The following is a 4,998-nucleotide window of genomic DNA, read 5'->3' as shown; positions in this document are numbered from 1 at the left end:
TGAGAGTGACGATCAATGAAAATGGTTTAAGGTATATGCACTTTCAATTAAGTATCTATTAATTCAAGTAGAGTAAAAAATTATAATTTTACAAAGAAATTTTAATAATTTGAGAGGATACTATAATTGATTTTATATGGATGTTTAGGTGCATTGGATGGTACTTATATTCAAATTAGAGTTTCATCTAAGGACAAACCAAGATACAGGATAAGAAAGGGAGAATAACAACTAATGTACTGGGAGTTTGTGATAGAAATCTCAATTTTACTTATGTATTACCTCGTTGGGAAGGATCAGCTGCCGATGGTCATGTATTACAAAATGCTATAACATAAATAAATGGTTTGAAAATTCCTGAGGATAATATTATTCACATGCTCACATTAAAATTATATTACCTCAATAATGTTACATAAAAGTAACTAATTTTTTGTTTATATTTTAGGTAATTATTATTTGTGTGACGGAGGATATACAAATGGAAATGGTTTTCTTTCACCTTACAGAGGGTATAGATATTGGTTAAGAAATTGGCAAGGTGACAACCCACCACCTCAATGTCGAGACTAGGGCTCGTAATGTCATTGAAAGGACATTTGATCTTTTGAAAGGACATTGGAGAATTTTTAGAAGTGCTTCATGGTATTCAGTTAAATTCATAATAGGATCATTAATGCTTGTTGTTTGATACACAATTTTATTAGTAGAGAGATGGAAGTGGATCCTTTAGATATTGATATGGAAGAACAAGTAGAAAATCAACAAGATAACATTGATGTTGTTGAATCATCAGAGGAATGGACTACATAGAGGGATGAGTTGGCTCAATCAATGTGGAATACAAACTTAAATAATTGATATTTTTAATTATTTCATGCTTGTAATATGTTTTATAGTGTTCTGGATATTTTCCTCTTTAGTTTTTGATATTACAGTAAGGTGTATCACTTTTAGCTGTTTGTGATATAAATTTTGTTAAAGCTACTGTTTTATTAGTTTTTTTTATGATATGTTAGTACTTTATGTTTTTAGTTTTTCATTTGTAAAATGTGTGGATATTTATTATTGTGATTCTAAGTAATATAATGCTCCTTATGATGGTAACTAATATTAATGATGATTAGCGAAAAATCTTTAATAAATCCACCAAAAAAATGGAAAAGATCAAGAAGATCAACACCTTCAACCCGAAGGATATGGACTCCAGAAGAAGAAAGTTCTCTTATAGATGGTTTAAAATAGTTATGTGTTAATGATTGGAGAGCCGATAATGGAACCTTTAGGCTAGAATACCTGACCGAGTTGGAGTACTATTTACGTGAACGTCATTCTGACAGTAGATTGAAAGGTAAACTACGTATCAATTCTAAATTAAAAGCATGGAAGAGAAGTCATGCACACATAAGTTTATTAAAGGGTCAAAGTAGTTTGGGATTTCAATATAGTGACAGAACCATAATTGTTTATGATCCAATAGAATGGAAAAGGTTTTTGAAGGTAACTAATATTTTGATCTACTACTTTATATAAATATTTTTCTCCGCATTTTCATAATTTATAATTGATACATATGTCGTTGTCATCTTTCTTTACTTATTTGTCTAGGATAAATCGGAAGCAAGAAATATGAATATTAAGAAATGGCAAACATTTGCAGATTGGGAGGAAATATTTGACAAAGATAGGGCAAAGGAAGAGCATGCAGAAGGGCCACTAGATGTTATTGAGGATATCTTAAGGAATCAAACATCAGGACTTTTTATTGATATGACTTTGAAATTTTCTATTAATATTTATGAAGATGAAGATGAAGATGAAGGTAGTCATGGACCAAATATAGCTACCGGAGAATTTGGAAATGCTTCTATAGACCTAGTTTTACAGGGGCATCTAAAAATGAATATGCTAGAGGCTTTCCTCATGAACGTACTGAGACATCTGAAAAGCAAGCCGGATATGCTAAAAAATCCTCTTCTAGTGTCAATGTAAAAAAGAAAAGTAAGAAAAGGAAAAGAGTTGTGGAGGATGTTAATGAGATATTTCTCAAGAGTATGACGGAAGTTATAAAAGGCTTTACTGAAAGAATTGGTGCCTTAATTAACAAGATTGGAATTCGTGATCACTCTGATATGTGTGATCAAGTTTATGCCATCATTGAATCCCCCGTATTCGATTTGTACATCATAGAGTAATGTATCAAAGCCAAAATGGTTATATGTGGAGATGTGAAAAAAATGAAAATCTTTTTATGTATGGGGGAGTTTGAGCATCAGACAATGATGTTTATGGTCGTCAATTATAAACTTTAAAGTATGATAAGCTAGTGTATATAAGTTGTGCTACTAGTGTATTAGTTTTTGCTCACTATCAATTTCAAAGTTTTATTGGAGTGCTACTTTTTTATCCTCAAGTCATATTCATACTCTTTTGCCTATAACCGATACAGGGCATGAGGATGATGTAATTTTGTATAACTAATGGCTATTAAATAGATCAACTCTCGTGTAAATGTTAATTTATTGTTGGTTATCAGTTTATGTGCAGCTTTTATTGTTGTTTCGCTCTAGCTTTGGTTTCATTTTGCTGCTATGTTAGACAAGTTATTGGTATTGTTACTGTTGTTTTCTTTGCAGCTTCTGCAGTACATAAGATCAGTTGTCATTGTTATGGGACTAGAGAAACTGCTTTCCCTGTTACCCATTTCCCTGAATACGAATACGAAGGATTACTCTTTATCAAATAGTTGGTTGTTTCATGTTTTAAATAAATATGTATGTGGATGAGCCTACCATGTGAAAATATACTGGGTTTTTTGTTGTTTTTATGTATGTGGATCATGAATTGGCTTCTTCATAATGCATGTGGTGCCACTTAAATAGCGAAGTATCATTGTCTTGTCCTCAGTTTTTCTTGTACATACTAAATTTGTGGCTTATTGCTAGAAATAGCTTTACCATTATATATAAGGATAGAATAGACTGTGTGAACATATGATAAAAAAGTTTATCAGATGTTATGGCTTTTACCTTCTGAAGAAGGTGGTTTCAGCTGTGTTCAATTTCTACGAAAAATTAAGTGCATAGTTGGCCTCATAGGTGTTCTCATTGTTGTTGTCATATGTAAAAGGAGAGGAGTTTTTTTATTCTTTTTCTTCTTGAAATGGTAATTATTGTAGTTGCTCTCGATCAGTTTTTGCATTCTAGGATCTGACTAGCGTTAGGACAAACTGCTCTTATATTGCAGTCCAAAAGCTTGTGTAGAAAATATCAAATAAGCATGCCCTTTTAAACTGATAGGTGTCGATGATGTTTGTTTTCTTTAAAATAAAGTAACTAATAGGCTGGTGCCTGGTGCCTTCATTAACTAATTGATAACTTCTGCTGCAGTTTAATTATATGAGTCTTAATTGAGAATTGATGCTGGTTGCAAAGCTCAGCATGGGTGGTGCTACTCCAGCTACAATGAAAGAAGATGAGGAAAATGATTCTCGTGATAACTTAATTAGGTAAGCCATAGGCAAGTAGCCTCTTTTTTCTTTTTTAAGATAGGGGATGGTCCTGTCCAATGGTTTCAATTGCTTCATGATTTAGAGCAGCAAGGTACCAAATAATATAAAGAAGGGTTGCATTCATAGCATACGACTTCCGTAGGTTCTTATGCATATTAGATAAGTGGGTCAGGGAATATTTCAATTGGTTTGAAACCTTGTGGAGGTAAAGAATATTGTACTTTGGGCCATACTTGTCTTGTAGGTGTAGAACCCATCAACCCATGTAGTTATAATAAAATGACTCAAAATTGCTTATATATAGAGCTCTGGTTGAAGCCATGAAAATTGGTTGATTTATGTGGCTCTTTGTGCATATAATGCTGGTAGTTGGCATATGTTAACACCTGTGAAATTCCAGAAGTGTGAAAAGTTCACATAGGAATTTTATATTTGATTATACCTGATTGTGCAGTTTTTAGTCAATCCATCAGACGTTCACACTATCATTCTGGAGAATCAAGTTAACTAAAGTGAGGGTATTTTAGTAAACAAACAATATATTTTTACAAACAATGCACTACATATTATTTTTAGTACCATAAATCAAACCACCACTAAAAAATAATACCAGGATAACTTATCCTAGGACAACTAATCTCAGCATAACGTATCCCAACATAATTAATTCCGGTATAACTAGTTTTCAAACCAAACGACCCCTAAGGGTATAATGGAAAAAAAAATTGTCTTGTCTTGTTTTGATTAATGAAAAAAAATGAGAAATCAAATTAAAAAATTTGAGATGAATAATTAAGGACGAAGGGAGTACTATCAGCTTTACAATTCTTAATTAATATCCTTATGTACACAATTCTAGACGAAATGAAACCCTAAGTTAAAAATTTCATAAATACCGGTAAGATCAGCCAGCAGTACACAATTTTCAATCACATAATGGCTGAAAAAGACGTTGAGAAAATGCATGGAAGAAATAAATAGAAAAGATGTACGAAAAGAAAAAAGAAACGACAAGGAAATTAGTTGAATATTGATACTCTATAGTCTGGATCTCGAAATTAAAATAAGCCACAAAATAAAATAAGTAATCAAAATAGGTTATTTATTTAAAAAATTATTAAAATAGATTAAACGTAATAATTTATTACGTTTTTCACTTTTTTCTTAACGATTAACTAACGGAGTTAACTTTTTAAAAAGTGTAACAAATTATTATATTTTACATATTTATTTATAAAACATAATAATTTTTTACCTTTTATCAAAAAAATATATAAAACGTAAAAAATTATTACGTTTTACACAAAAATCAAAATAAAAAAATAGGAATTTATAACATCACTGCAAAAAAAATACCAACTTTTTTTGACAATTTATCCTAACACGTAAGTAAAACTTACGTTGTGCTCTTTTTGCACGTGGTCCCCCACCCCCACTTTTTCCACTTTACATCAATGTGGTCCCCTCCTCCCCCATTTTCTTTTTTC

The 4,998-nt window shown here is 31.4% G+C and overlaps 1 pseudogene; it reads left to right on the top strand.

Annotated features, from left to right (window-relative positions):
- Window positions 1-714: 714 nt before the first annotated feature.
- On the top strand, window positions 715-3,508 carry LOC124891435 (annotated as a pseudogene).
- Window positions 3,509-4,998: the final 1,490 nt, after the last annotated feature.

This window comes from Capsicum annuum, unplaced genomic scaffold (genome assembly GCF_002878395.1).
Source record: "Capsicum annuum cultivar UCD-10X-F1 unplaced genomic scaffold, UCD10Xv1.1 ctg35368, whole genome shotgun sequence".
NCBI lineage: Eukaryota > Viridiplantae > Streptophyta > Magnoliopsida > Solanales > Solanaceae > Capsicum > Capsicum annuum.
The sequence above is the reverse complement of the archived record's forward strand: the minus strand, read 5'-3'. Positions and strand labels throughout refer to the sequence as shown.